At 44.7% G+C, this 16,156-nt stretch overlaps 1 protein-coding gene across 2 annotated transcripts in view; it reads right to left on the bottom strand.

The window, feature by feature from the left end:
- The window catches only part of LOC139255984 (angiopoietin-1-like), a 340,138-nt gene that overhangs the window by 107,302 nt on the left and 216,680 nt on the right, over positions 1–16,156 (bottom strand). The window lies entirely within an intron of this gene.

Genomic DNA, 16,156 nt, shown 5'->3' with positions numbered 1-16,156 from the left:
TGAAAGATGCTATATAAATGCAAGTTCTTCCTTACAAGTAGCAGGAAAGAAGTTAAGTTACAAAAAGTGTTATTTCACTTAGAATTAATTTAAATGCTGCATAGATTAGAAATTCATATGTTAATAAAAGAACCTTGAGTGATTGATTGACTAATTATTCTATGTATGTCTGGATGCAGTTTGTGAATAGGTCGAGCATAAGGTCAGTGCTATTGGATGCGTGATTCTGCACATGGAAATCCATTCCAAACCCATGCCCAATCTTCAAGAATTCAATGATGGGGAAACTGGATGCCTTTGTGCCTCTTGTTAACATTCCTGGGGGGTGCGAATGGGGCACAAATGCCTTTGCGACCGGGTGCGGCTCTGACATTGACTCCCGCCATATTGGGCGGGAGTTTAGCGGCAGCACTACTGTCTTGTGCCTCGATCTTCTGCATGATGTCGTTGCCGCATACATCGAAATTCACTTCCGTCCCCTGCAGCAGTGCTGGGTAACAACAACAGCAGTTCCAGGAGGCGTGCATTGGGTGGCCGGCCGCTACCAGGGCAATGATTAAAAGCGAGGTGGCCAAGGTAAGTAAAAAAAAAAAAATTACTTTTGCTGATGCCAATTCCTTTGCGGGTACCTGCCACAATCGTTCAGCCTGACACTCTACTTGAGTGCCGGGCTGATCGCCTGGAATCGCCGCAGCCTTGGTGGTCCAGGTAGGTGATTTTTAAATTGCGGAGCCTTTGGGAAGGGCCCTTTGAACGTGGCAGCGCTGCACGGCCCAGTGTGCATGCTGCTAAGGTCCTCGTGTTCTCCAAGAAGGAAGTAGAACGCTTGATTTAGCGCTCCACTTCCTTCCTGGAGTGCTAAAGACAATTTTTTGAAAGCTGGGAAGCATTAGTGCCTGGCGTTAAGTTTCCCAGCATTCAAAAGTTACCGCCTCCAGAAGGGGTGTTAAAGAATTTCACCCCCATTGTCTTTGGGTCTGATCGAAATATTGGAGGTGAAATTCATTATAACGGGAGGCGCAAATGCACCCAATTTTGCCCCTAATATGCTTTTGCAGTAATGTTACCTTTAGCACAATCTTATCTACCATGCAACTAATATTCTTGTGCCCAACACACTTCAGCCATTAAATGGATCTATAGCTTGAAAGAAAACATTTGCTCAATCAACCCTGTCTAGTGTATCTGAAGCTACCAATCGGAAACAGCCAATCCATACAAAACCAATTGATCGGATTACTTTCTTTTCTGAATCAGGAACCAGCAACTACCATGCAATGAACCAATCAGTGCACTGATTTATTTCAGTAGTCTCAATCATGTTGTTCCCTCAACTGGTCCTCAATATACAGCGGGACAAAACCAACATTTATAACATAACAAGTCTGCCATCTGTTTATAGAATAACTTTGAGAGCATCTGTTATATCAGGCTTTACATAAAAGATCCACAAATCACAACTAAATAATACACAAAAAGAGAAGAGGATCCCAGTTATTTTTTCTTGCCCTTTCTGACCTTGAGATTACTGGAGAGGTTGTTAAAATAGGACTCAAGCTGCCAACCTGGAGGAACTTCCATCAACAATTAACCTATTCAAAGCATTTTCTCCATGCAAGTGGTACCTGCACTGTGGTCCAAGCAAGTGAGGTTAGCAACTAAACATTGCAACTGTGCTCCGGACACCAGACTGCCCATGAGCAATGGAAGATCAGTTACTAATTCACAAAATATGGTTAACCTTACCTATCAAATTTTCATTGCCTTGTTGGAGGCAACTCCCATAATGTTTGCCCCAAAAGGCCTACTCTGTCTCAGGAGTCTTGGCTGGAGTTGTTCTCCTTCCTTGGAGCTCACTCGCTTCTCTTGAGTCGAACTGATATTTCTGGAGTCTCTGCACGTGTGTAATTTCAGTGCCTAGCAACATGACTGCTGACCCCACCCCAGCTCACACTTGCTTCCGGCCTTTCCCCCTGGCTCCACTCCTACCTCTCTGTCATTAGATTGTCCTCAAAATGATGGCTTCCTCTAAGCCCCAGCTCCCACTGACTTCCTCTCCCTGCTGAGTACCAAAAAGAAAGAAAGAACTTGCATTTATATCGGACCTTTCATGACCTCAGGATGTCCCAAAGTGCTTTACAGCTAATAAAGTGTAGTCACTGTTGTAATGTAGTCATGTGCCAACACTGATTGGGTTCCTTTCTCCAATGAGTAGAGGCTCCTAGTCCCTGTTGAGTATCTGCTTTCCATGTCCTCTCTCCCCCTACCGAGTACGCTCTGGCTGCCTTCTCTCCTCCCATTGACCATATTCCAGCAGCACTCTCTTTTCTGCTCAGTGCGGAGTCCTTCTTTGCCCCGCCCCCACTCAGTGCCAACCCTTAGTAATGCTTCACTTAAAGCAGTACGGATACTTATAATGGGCCAGAGTTGAGACCCGTGGAAATTTTAAGAAGCAAGCAACAAGGCAAATCAAGATAAGGTTCAATAAAATCAAGGAAGAAAAAAATAGAAAACCAAACAAGGGGAAAGATAGAAGCACAAAATAAAGTATCAAGAGACACAAGAAAGAATAAGTTACATTTACAACAAAGTCCTAGGGGGCAAAATTTCCCCGTGGCCCATCCGGGGACGCTAACCTTCCCGGCCTGGGTCAGTTAATGCCCGGGCTAGAAGTCCCGCCTCCGGCATGAAATTGCCCCTTTGTGACCCGTAAATGAGGCGAAGCGCTGTCTCAGGTGTGCTGGCTTGTTTCTGGGGCGCTCCCGGGACAGTAGTGTAGCGCTGAGGTCAGTGCCAAGCGGCTGCTTCACATAGCACTGATATGCCACAACGCCGCTCCCCTTCCTTTAAACTCTGCAGCCCCTTTGTTGGGCACCATTGGGCTATCAGGGGCATTTTCTACTGGATCAGTGGCCCGGCACACAAAAGGCAGTGCCGGACTGCATGATGGTGGCCCTGTCGAGACGAGGGCTGCCACTGTCGGGTCGACGAGAAATTCGGCCGACAATAAAACATGGCAGCCCGGGGCACACACGCCTGCCCCTTTAAGGGGCACCCCGGGCGGATGTCAGCGTCCCGTGAAACTGGTGCTGACATCGGTCCATGCCAGCCTCGCATCTCGCGAAGCAATTTTCCCCGAGGGGCACAAAGGGGTCGGCGTGGGGCAGTGAGTGGTCGGCGCGCACGATAATGACATCATCGCCTTGTAATCATCCCCAAAATCTCAGGGACAATTTCAGTCAAGGCATCACCACCACCCGCCCCCAGGTGAAAAGGGGTTTGAGCCCCGTTAGCACCTACCGGCAACGCTAATAGAAGACGAAAAAGGGGTAATTTCGGCCCCTAATTTTTCCACATTCTGCAACACGAGCAATGCCATGGAAAGTCAGTGCGTATTTATCAACTATTCTAGTGACACCAAATTGCAAAACAAGAATCCTGCAATAATCTGTATTTAATTGCACTGACACCTTTGATTCTTTTCTATGGAGTCTAATAGAGATGAACAATTGGAAAGAAGGCTATTAATTGTATTGATTCCAATGAAAATGGAATTCATTTCCAAGCCATCAGTTTCAGTGTCCCTCTATGAATTAAATCATTGTAAAGAGTCAAGTTTCACCATTAGTATTTTAAAAAATTGAGTAATAGTGAATGGTGTAGACATTATCTTTGTTCCTCACCCCCAAGTATCTCACCTCCTTCTCTTCTGGAGGCATTGAACCTTGCTGGGGCAAGCTTCCATGGGATCTGATCATTCTGCCAAGTGGACATTTTTCATGTGCGGGTCTAGGGGCCGAGTTTTGACCAGCCATCGGATCATTTGGAGCAACAGTGTTGAGTCTGATCCACAATCTCACTCGGCACCCAAATATAGACAATTTCTAAACAGGGGTCATCAGATGGATGCCAAGAGGAAAACACCTGGCTGATAGATCAGGTGTTGGATCCTATCATGGCATCCATGTTGCTCCAACTTCCCACAGCTAAGATCAGTCAATTCAGTATGGACCAAGAATCAAACATGTCTTGTCCGTATGACTTTCATAGAGTCACAGAAGGAGGCCATTTGGGCCATCGTGCCTGTACCAGCTCTTTGAAGGTGCTACACAATTAGTCCCATTTCCCCCTGAGCTCTGCAAATATTTCCCCTTCAAGTATTTATCGAATTCTCTTATGAAAATTACTATTGAATCTGCTTCCACCACCCTTTCAGGCGATGCATTCCAGTTTAAAACAGCTCGTTGCCTAACCTTTTTTCTCATGTCGCCTCTGGTTCTTTTGCCAAATACCTTAAATCTGTGTCCACTGGTTACCGACTCTCCTGCCAGTGGAAACACTTTCTCCTTATTTACCTTATCAAAACCCTTCATAACCTTTATTAAATCTGCCCTTAACTTTCTCTGCTCCAGGGAGAACAATCCCACTTTCTCTAGTCTTCGGCACACAGTGCCTTAAGCAACTGGGCCACAAGAGGTTTAATAAAATCTCTGGGGTTCCCCCGAGTTTGAATCCAGCTCAGACTAATGGGATGATTAGTCTCTTGCCTCTAATGGTTATGAGAGTCCTATCTGAGATGAGTTTGGTCAGTCTCAAACTGGTCACCAGTGGTTGTGACCCGATAGCAGGATTCTGCACAAATTCCACTTAGAAAAATCGAAAGGTTTGTTGGATTGTGAAATGTAACATTCACGTGTTCTGTCTGAGGTTAGGGTTACATCATTATTGAAGCAAAGCGTTCTCAATTGCAATCCCTGGGACTTTCTATCTGATTCCCAGTAATTGGGCAAGTCAAGGGACACACCAGATCGTAGGGGACACAATGTCCACTTACAGGAATGGCCAGTGATGCTGAACCTGAGGGAATTTCTCACCTTAAATTCCCCAAACTGTGACAGTCAATGCTAAAATAGTGCACATGAGCACTGTCGGATAAATGCACTGATCCCACACTCCCAGTGGGGAGCTTTGCTTGAAGGGTATGTGTGCTGGAGAGAAGACTACAAAAAAAGATAACACTGTTTCTCCAACACACTGAGAGTGCGGGCTCAGGAAATTTACGCAAGACAGAGATGAGGAGAATTTTGGCAGAGTTTGGCACCTGTAACATTTTAGCACATTAACATTTTGACAAAATTACTGCAGTTACCTGTTAAAAACAGAAGCACAACAAACTTTTCTTCAGCAGCACCTCCTAAACCCACGACCAACATCACCTAGAAGGACAAGGACAGTAGGTGCATGGAACACCATGACCTCCAGGTTTCACTCCAAGTCACACACCATACCAACTTGGAAATGTATCACAGTTCCTTCATCGTCACTGGGTCAAAATCCTGGAACTCCCTCTCTAACAGCACTGTGGGAGTACCTTCACCTCATGGACTGCAGTGGTTCAAGAAGGCAGCTCACCACCACCTTCTCAAGGGTAATTAGGGATGGGTCATAAATGCTGGCCTTGCCAGCGACATAACTGAGAATATATTCCGCACCTACATCCAGATGCGCTGGATCATCTGAGCATGATAGTTATCAAAAAACAGAGTGGGTCGAGAGTGCATTCCTTAAAGGGACCTGCCTGATTTCCCTTCCACTTAGCATTGCCCAGGCTTAGGATGAACCTCCCCTTCAATCTCTTTTAACTAAGACTTTCTCCCATGTAGAGAACATCAGGATCTTCTTTCCATAGGAAATTGTCCAGGACAAACAAAACCAAGATTCTTTTAGCAAAGAAACAATGGGCTCCAAGTGACGTTCCATCACAGTGGGAGCTTGGACCAGAAAATATGTTAATTGCTTCAATAAGTACTCGAAGAGCTGAAAACTTGTCTAGTTGGGTGGGAATGCTGACATAGATTCTATACTCATACAAATACCACCTACAAGGCACAAGGCAGGAATGTGATAGAATACTCTTGACTTGTCTGGATGGGTGAAGCTGCAACAACACTCAAGAAGCTCGACACCATCCCAGACAAAGCAGCCCGCTTGATCAGCACCCTATCTACTACCTCGAACATCTACTCTCTCCACCATCAGCACACCAAGGCTGCAGTGTGTCCTACCCACAGGATGCATTGCAGCAACTTGTCAAGGCTTCTTTGACAGCACCTTCCAAACCTGCAAACTCTACCACCTAGAAGGACAAGTCACACACCAACCCGACTTGGAAATATAGCGCCGTTCCTTCATTGTTGCTGAGTCAAAATCCTGGAATTCCCTACCTGACAGCACTGTGGGAGTAGCTTCACCACACGAACTGCAGTGGTTCAAAGAGGCTCACCACCACCTGCTTAAGGGCAATTAGGGATGGGCAATAAATGCTGTACTTGCCCATGTCCCCAGAATGATTATAAAAAAGTCAAAGGTACTAGAGAAGGACCAATAATATGTAGTATGCAATATTCATACATAAGGCTCACTGCAATAGGATATTCTAGATATTATTTTATAGATTTGATAGTCTAAAAGAAAAAACTGTCTCACATTTCTATACTGAAGTGCAAATTTCTATAGAACCTAAAATATCTGTGAAAATGTTACCGTTTAACACTCCCGGAACAGAGTATTGCAAGACAGGAATCCATATTGGGTATTGGGCCAAGAGAAAAACTTGGACAGGCCCAAAAACCATGCCCTCTGCTCCCGAAATCCCGATCTGGGCTCCCGTCTATCCTGGGAGTGCTGAACCGTAAAATTCACCCGATAATATCACGTCCCTGCAACACATTAAAATCGGATGCTGACTTCTGTTGGAAGGGCATTGGGGCCAAAGTTCCCTGGATGGGGAGGGTACAACTTGGACTGATAGAAAGATAGAAAGATAGAAAGAAGAAAAGTAAAAGTTGAGGGCAGAGAAACCCAAGGCAAAAAGCAAAAAGGGCCATATTACAGCAAAATCCTAAAGTGGCAAAGGGTGTTAAAAAGACAAGCCTGAAGGCTCTGTGCCTCAATGCGAGGAGTATTCGGAATAAGATGGATGAATTAACTGCGCAGATAGCAGTTAATGGATATGATGTAATTGGCATCACGGAGACATGGCTCCAGGGTAACATGGCTCCAGGGTGACCAAGGCTGGGAACTCAACATCCAGGGCTATTCAACATTTAGGAAGGTTAGACAGAAAGGAAAAGGAGGTGGAGTAGCATTGCTGGTTAAAGAGGAAATTAATGCAATAGTAAGGAAGGACATTAGCTTGGATGATGTGGAATCTGTATGTGTGGAGCTATGGAATACCAAAGGGCAGAAAACGCTAGTGGGAGTTGTGTACAAACCACCAAATAGTAGTAGTGAGGTTGGGGACAGCATCAAACAAGAAATAAGGGATGTGTGCAATAAAGGTACAGCAGTTATAATGGGCGACTATAATCTACATATTGACTGGGCTAACCAAACTGGTAGCAATGCAGTGGAGGAGGATTTCCTGGAGTGTATTAGGGATGGTTTTCTAGACCAATATGTCGAGGAAGCAACTAGAGGGCTGGCCATCCTAGACTGGGTGATGTGTAATGAGAAAGGACTAATTAACAATCTTGTTGTGCGAGGCCCCTTGAGGAAAAGTGACCATAATATGGTAGAATTCTTTATTAAGATGGAGGGTGACACAGTTAATTCAGAGACAAGGATCCTGAACTTGGGGAAAGATAACTTCAATGGTATGAGACGTGAATTGGCTAGAATAGACTGGCAAGTAATACTTAAAGGGTTGATGGTGGCTAGGCAATGGCAAACATTTAAAGATCACATGGATGAACTTCAACAATTGTACATCCCTGTCTGGAGTAAAAATAAAATGGGGAAGATGGCTCAACCGTGGCTTACAAGGGAAATTAAGGATAGTGTTAAATCCAAGGAAGAGGCATATAAATTGGCCAGAAACAGCAGCAAACCTGAGGACTGGGAGAATTTTGTAATACAGCAGAGGAGGACAAAGGGTTTAATTCGGAGGGGGAAAATAGAGTATGAGAGGAAGCTTGCTGGGAACATAAAAACTGACTACAAAAGCTTCTATAGAGAAGCTTTGTGAATAGAAAAAGATTAGTGGAAACAAACGTAGGTCCCTTGCAGTCAGATTCAGGTGAATTTATAATGGGGAACAAAGAAATGGCAGACCAACTGAACAAATACTTTGGTTCTGTCTTCACGAAGGAAGACACAAATAACTTTCCCAAAGTACTAGGGAACCGAGGGTCTTGTGAGAAGGAGGAACTGAAGGATATCCTTATTAGGTGGGAAATGGTGTTAGGGAAATTGATGGGATTGAAGGCCGATAAATCCCCGGGGCCTGATAGTCTGCATCCCAGAGTACTCAAGGAAGTGGCCATAGAAATAGTGGATGCATTAGTGATCATTTTCCAACTGTCTATCGACTCTGGATCAGTTCCTATGGACTGGAGGGTAGCTAATGTAACACCACTGTTTAAAAAAGGAGGGAGAGAGAAAACGGATAATTATAGACCAGTTAGCCTGACATCAGTAGTGGTGAAAATGTTTGAATCAATTATTAAAGATGAAATAGCAGCACATTTGGAAAGCAGTGACAGGATCGGTCCAAGTCAGCATGGATTTAGAAAAGGGAAATCATGCTTGACAAATCTTCTGGAATTTTTTGAGGATGTAACTAGTAGAGTGGACAAGAGAGAACCAGTGGATGTGGTGTATTTAGACTTTCAAAAGGTTTTTAACAAGGTCCCACACAACAGATTGTTGTGCAAAATCAAAGCACATGGTATTGGGGGTAATGTACTGATGTGGATAGAGAATTGGTTGGCAGACAGGAAACAGAGAGTCGGGATAAACAGGTCCTTTTCAGAATAGCAGGCAGTGACTAGTGGAGTACCGCAGGGCTCAGTGCTGGGACCCTAGCTCTTTACAATATACATTCATGATTAAGATGAAGGAATTGAGTGTAATATCTCCAAGTTTGCAGATGATACTAAACTGGGTGGCAGTGTGAGCTGTGAGGAGAACGCTAAAAGGCTGCAGGGTGACTTGGACAGGTTAGGTGAGTGGGCAAATGCATGGCAGATGCAGTATAATGTTGATAAATGTGAGGTTATCCACTTTGGGGGCAAAAATACGAAGGCAGAATATTATCTGAATGGCGGCAGATTAGGAAAGGGGGAGGTGCAACTAGACATGGGGGTCATAGTTCATCAGTCATTGAAAGTAGGCATGCAGGTACAGCAGGCGGTGAAGAAGGCAAATGGTATGTTGGCCTTCATAGCTAGGGGATTTGAGTATAGGAGCAGGGAGGTCTTACTGCAGTTGTATAGGGCCTTGGTGAGGCCTCACCTGGAATATTGTGTTCAGTTTTGATCTCCTAATCTGAAGAAGGACGTTCTTGCTATTGAAGGAGTGCAACCAGACTGATTCCTGGGATGGCGGGACTGACATATGAGGAGAGACTGAATCAACTGGGCCTTTATACACTGGAGTTTAGAAGGATGAGAGGGGATCTCATAGAAACTTACAAGATTCTGACAGGACTGGACAGGTTAGATGCAGGAAGAATGTTCCTGATGATGGGGAAGTCCAGAACCAGGGGACATAGTCTTAGGATAAGGGATAGGCCATTTAGGACTGAGATGAGGAGAAACTTCTTCACTCTAAGAGTTGTTTACCTGTGGAATTCCCTACCGCAGAGAGTTGTTGATGCCAGTTCATTGGATATATTCAAGAGGGAGTTAGATATGGCCCTTACGGCTGAAGGGATCAAGGGGTATGAAGAGAAAGCAGGAAAGGGGTACTGAGGGAATGATCAGCCATGATCATATTGAATGGTGGTGCAGGCTCGAAGGGCCGAATGGCCTACTCCTGCACCTATTTTCTATGTTTCTATGTTTCTATGATCATTCATTGGAGGGGGCAGGAAGTTAGGGCATCAACCCAATATAACAGTGTGTGTTAATTCCAATTTGAGTCAGTTTGTAGATGTTCCTAGAACTCCATCCAGTACACCCTCCTTAAGATTCTGAACTGTACATTAAGAAGGGTCCAAACGTTTTAAATGAGGAAAGACGATGAATACTAGAGGGCTCGATTGCTTGACATAACCCTGGTCTTTGTTTCTCTTGGAGGGCAGAAAGCCTTTCCGCAATTTCAATCTTCAGCACATTAAGTGCCTCTGATTATCCCCTTTTGCTGTTCCTGGCTTTCGAGCCCTTTTTTTGAGGTGCCTCTGTTATTCCTCCATATGAGCGGCGCAGTCTCCCCTAATTATTAAAACAACCCGGCCCTTGGGATTTGGGACAGGACTCAATGTCTAAAGCTTTCAGCAGCTGGATGTCCCACTCCACTGCACTTCATGCAGTGGGAGAGGCACACAACAGTTTCAGGCCCATAGGCTGTACATGGAAAATAAACATATCTGGCAGCCTTGTTTTTGTTATCTGGGGAGCTTGAAGAACCCCAGAGCTGTTCAGAATAATACCAGGACTAAAAGGGTTAAATTAAGAGTGGCAAAGTATTCCCTTGAGTATGGAAGATTAAGGTATGATCTAATTGAAAGCGTTTAAGATGATTCAAGCATTAGACAGAGAGAAGCTATTTCCTGTGGTGCGGGGAGTCCATAACAAGGGGGCATAACCTTAAAATTAGAGCTGGGGCGTTAAGGGGTGATGTCAGGAAGCACTTCTTCACACAAAGGGTAGTTTGAATCTGGAACTCTCTTTAAGGGACGACAGTTAACAATAGGAGTTTAGCCGATGATCACTTATCCAATTAGGTCCTGTTGGAAATGCTCATGTGTGATATCAGCTGAAGACACAATTGGGTTCAGTGGTGATGACACCAAGGCACTCTCATGATTGCTGATCCTGGCCACAATCACAGCAGAGAGTCAAGGGGGGGGGGCAGATCTCTACTTTGTGCATTAGTTGTAAAAACGGGTGATAGCGTGTCGACCAGCCCATTTTACACCTCTCTCCGTTTTTATTCCCATGGGCTGCCGACTTGCTATCGCACAAAATCAAGATTTACCCCAATAAATCCTGGAAGGAAAAACAAAATTTGGTGAGGTTATATATAAAAAAAACAATTAGCAAACAGGAGGAAGCTGAGGCTGTTTTTACTGCCTGACTCACAGGACCCAAGGGGGGTGGCCCACGATGTGGGGGGGCTTGGCTGCCTGTTTATTATTTTTCAAATAAACATTCCACGCTGAAAAGTAATGTCATCACTTTCTCTTAATCGTTTCCCCCCCACCACCGCCCCCCCCTCCCCAAAATAAATGCTGTCTTTAGCTCCTTTGTTTCAATTTGGAAATCGCAGCTTACATCGAATGTTTTCAGACTCCCTCTCGCACACATATTAACACTTTTCAAAACAAGCAGCCCTTTTTTTCGGGAAGGTTTCAGGTGTGTGTTTGAAAGGCATATATTGTATCTGTACAGTGGGGCTGGGCAGCTGTCCTCTCGAAGCCCAGGTTTCAGAGAAAAAGGTGCAAAATGTACAGGTCTGAGAGTGAAACCAAACTTATTAACTTCAATTTCAGAGAAACTTCAATGTACAAACATGTCCCAACAGCATAAAAGAAAGAACTTGCAGTTATATCGTGCCTTTCATCACCTCAAGACGTCCCCAAGTGCTTCATAGCTAATAAAGTAATTTTCAAAGTATAGTCATTGTTGTAATGTAGGGAAATGTGGCAGCCATAGAATGTTACAGCACAGACGGAGGCCATTCAGCCTATCATGCCAGTGACGGCTCTTTCAAAGAGCTATCCAATTGTCCCACTCCCCTGCTCTTTCCCCATAGTCCTGCAAATTTTGCAAGCCATCGTGTAATGTAATCACTTTGGGCCCTAAGAAAGGCAGAGAGAAATGTGTACATGATCTACTTAACACTCATCCCGATATTGTCATGATGAAAGCCATTGCCAGGTCTCATGTATAGTGGCCTGGAATTGACTCTGATCTGGAATCATGTGTGCATCAGTACAACATTTGAATGCAGCTTAGTAAAGCACCAGTGGAATCGCCACTGAGTCTGTGGTCGTGGCCATCTAAACTATGGTCCAGGATCCACATCGATTTCCTGGGAAAGATGTTTTTAGTTGTGGTGGATGCATATTCCAAGTGGATAGAGTGTATGATCATGTCATCCAGTATATCCACAGCTACCATTCAGAGCCTTCGTGTCATGTTTGCCATTCATGGTCTGCCCGACATCGTTGTAAGCAACAACGGACCTTGCTTCACTAATCTGGAGTTTCAAGAGTTCATGAAACTCAATTGTATCAAACATGTGAGGTCAGCACCATTCATACCCGCATCCAATGGACAAGCAGAGCGTGCTGTCCAAATCATCAAGCAGAGTATGAAACTTGTAACTCAAGATTCACTGCAGACTCGCTTGTTATGCATATTGCTTAGTTACAGGACAAGACCCCACACGCTTACCGAGGTCCTCACGGCTGAACTATTGATGAAGAGCAGTCTCAAGACCAAGCTCTCTCTTGTCCACCCTGACTTGAACGATCATGTTGAATACAGACGTCAAAGTCAGCAGTGATATCATGATCGCGCTGCTGTGTCACGCAACATTTCTGTTAACGATCTCTTGTATGTATTAAATTATGGTCAAGGTCCCAAGTGGATCGCCGATACTGTTACGGCCAAGGAGGGTAACAGAGTGTTTATCATCAAGCTCCAGAATGGGTAAACATGCAGGAAACATATTGATCAGATAAAGCTGCAGCACACGGATGAACCGGAACAGTCTGAGGAAGACACAATCAGTGACCAACCAACCTACCTTCAATCATCAGAGGACTCCGCCATCATCAATGAATCTGGACTTTCAATCCCTGAAGTGGTCATTGCCACTCCCATCAGATCGGCTACCCAGCCCCCAGTCATAACAGACTCAGAACGCTCGCCCAAGGCTGGAGTTGAACTGAGACGTTCAACTCGGGAGCGGACAGGTATAAAAGGCAAGCCATCATGTAATATAATCACTTTGAGCCCTAAAGCAGCAGAGCCAGGTTTGTACTTGTGTTAGTTTACAGTATTCAGTCAACAAAAACCCTTCATGATTTTGAACGCCTCTATTAAATCTCCCCTTAACCTTCTCTGCTCTAAGGAGAACAATCCCAGCTTCTCCAGTCTCTCCACATAACAGAATTGCCTCAGCCCTGGTATTTTCAAGTAAATCTCCTCTGCACCCTCTCAAAGACCTTGACATCCTTCCTAAAGTAGAGTGCCAGAATTGGACACAATAGCTCTTTCAAAGTGTTGGCACAGGCACGATGGGCCTTATGGCCTCCTTCTGTGCTATAGGATTCTCTGATATATTTAAGGCACTACCCTGCATTCCACTGATATTGGTAAACCACACATGAACATCGCCAGTGTGGTGTATTGTCACATGAACCCTCTCAGTTGAATAACTGTCTTTTAGAATTATGGAATCATACATACATACAGCACAGAATGCCATTCGGCCCATCATGCCTGTGCTGGCTCTTTGAAAGACCAGTCATGCTTAGACCTACATCCCCGCTTTTAGTCCAGAACTCTGTAATTTCTTTATCCTCAAGTATCTGTCCAACATTTTAAAATTATTTATGGAATTAGCTTCCACCACCATTTCAGATAGAGCGTTCCAGACCCCAACAACTCTCTGAGTGAAAAAAAATCTCCTCATCTGATCTCCCCTCTAGATCTTTTGCCAATGAATTTAAATCTATGACCTCTGGTTCCTGATCCACTCTTCAGAGGGAATAGTTTTTCTCTATCTACTCTATCAAAACCTCTCATCATCTTGAAAATTTCTATTAGGTCACCTCTTAACCTTCTCTGTTCCCAGTGGTTTTAGTTCATGCATCAGGAAGCTTTTATGCTTCATAGTTTGTTGAGTTTTGGATGGGCTATATTCAGTAGGATGTTGTGCCCATGGAGATGATGCATGAGAGATTTATTATGATGATACCATGGATGAGGAGAGATGAGAGAAAATGGGATATATTTCATTGGAACAAAAGGTTAAAAGGTGATCTGACAGAGGGGTTTAAAATTATGAGAGACTTTTTCTTAAAGGTAAACAGGAGAAAAAATCTTCCAACTGTCCTTGGGCCAGTAACAAGAATACATCAATTTAAGATAAAAACAGAAAATGCTGGAAATATTCAGCAGGCCTGGCAGCATCTAGAGAGAAACAGTTAATGGGCCCAAAATTTGTCACCATTTAGCTCAATTTTTTTTGAGCTAACAGTGTTTTTTGGAGCTAACTTAATTTCAGGCGATTTTGCTAGTTTCGCCAATGGTATGCCGCCATCCTTAACAGATAATGGCCGATTTTTTTAAGTATCATTTTCTGATGTCACTCGGCGTCAAACCCACCCATAACGCCATTTTTGCCCATTTTTGCGAGTTTCGCCAATAAGGATTTTTTTTTAAGGGCAGCGCTAAGGACCACTAATAAAAACCTTAAGAAAGCAAATAGCAAACGGTTAAGAAAGCAAATAGCAAATGGCATGTTGGCCTTCATAGCGAGGGGATTTGAATACAGGGGCAGGGAGGTGTTGCTACAGTTGTACAGGGCCTTGGTGAGGCCACACCTGGAGTATTGTGTACAGTTTTGGTCTCCTAACTTGAGGAAGGACATTCTTGCTATTGAGGGAGTGCAGCGAAGGTTCACCAGACTGATTCCCGGGATGGCGGGACTGACCTATCAAGAAAGATTGGATCAACTGAGCTTGTATTCACTGGAGTTCAGAAGGATGAGAGGGGACCTCATAGAAACGTTTAAAATTCTGACGGGTTTAGACAGGTTAGATGCAGAAAGAATGTTCCCAATGTTGGGGAAGTCCAGAACCAGGGGTCACAGTCTGAGGATAAGGGGTAAGCCATTTAGGACCGAGATGAGGAGAAACTTCTTCACCCAGAGAGTGGTGAACCTGTGGAATTCTCTACCACAGAAAGTAGTTGAGGCCAATTCACTAAATATATTCAAAAGGGAGTTAGATGAAGTCCTTACTACTCGGGGGATCAAGGGTTATGGCGAGAAAGCAGGAAGGGGGTACTGAAGTTTCATGTTCAGCCATGAACTCATTGAATGGCGGTGCAGGCTAGAAGGGCTGAATGGCCTGCTCCTGCACCTATTTTCTATGTTTCTATGTTTCTATGTTTGCCTTATGAAGTCGGAGTCCGATTGAAATCAACGTTAACGGGGGGACCTCGGCCATTATCTCTGGGTTTAGGATTGATTTGTTGTATTGAGCTGTATTTATTATGTTCCTATTGAATGTAGTGATGCAATATTATCTTTGAATTATTTCATTATAAAAGAAAGTTATTTTATTTTTAAGACTTAATAAACCACTGGGCACTTCAAAATCATTCTGTATGTAGCTGATGGTGTCAGTTGTGCTATGTAATTGTGTTGATACAGTGTAATTCTTTCTATACCAATTCACCTCTAAACAGGGACTGAAGGCAACCGATTCCTCCGGCAGCTCGGCCGGAGATAGGGGCTGCCGCAGTGGGGCCATTTGGCCAGGGATGGGGCGGCCTTGGCGGGCCATTTGGCCAGGGATAGGGGCATGTGCAGCGGGCCATTTGGCCAGCGATAGGGGCGGCCACGGCGGGCCATTTGGCCAGGGATAGGGGCATGTGTAGCGGGCCATTTGGCCAGAGATAGGGGCTGCCGCAGTGGGGCCATTTGGCCAGAGATGGGGCGGCCACGGCGGGCCATTTGGCCTGGGATAGGGGCATGTACAGCGGGCCATTTGGCCAGCGATAGGGGCGGCCACGGCAGGCCATTGGCGAGCCGTCGGCAGAATCCAACGGCTCAGACGGGGAGTTCATGTTTCAGCATCAAAATACTCCCAGGGCAGGTACAGCATGGGTTAGCTGCAGAGTAAAGCCCACTCTACACAATTATATAAAAGCAGCCCTCAGCCCACATTTCCTTCCTCCCATGCCCGGGAACCGGAGAGAGACAGCTCCTTTCCTCCCATTGTGCCTCGTGTTACCCTGGAAACCTAAATGGTTGGGCATGCGCAGAACGGGCATCATTTTTTACAGTGAAAAAAACGAGCTCCATCGTAAAAAACTGAGCTATTTCTGCGCTGAGCCAAAATGAAAAATAATTTTGCCGAAACTTCGGCCTTATTTTTTGGCCGTTATTTCAGACTAAAAAAACGTCCATTAAT

Source organism: Pristiophorus japonicus, chromosome 1, assembly GCF_044704955.1.
Source record: "Pristiophorus japonicus isolate sPriJap1 chromosome 1, sPriJap1.hap1, whole genome shotgun sequence".
Lineage (NCBI taxonomy): Eukaryota > Metazoa > Chordata > Chondrichthyes > Pristiophoridae > Pristiophorus > Pristiophorus japonicus.
The sequence above is the reverse complement of the archived record's forward strand: the minus strand, read 5'-3'. Positions and strand labels throughout refer to the sequence as shown.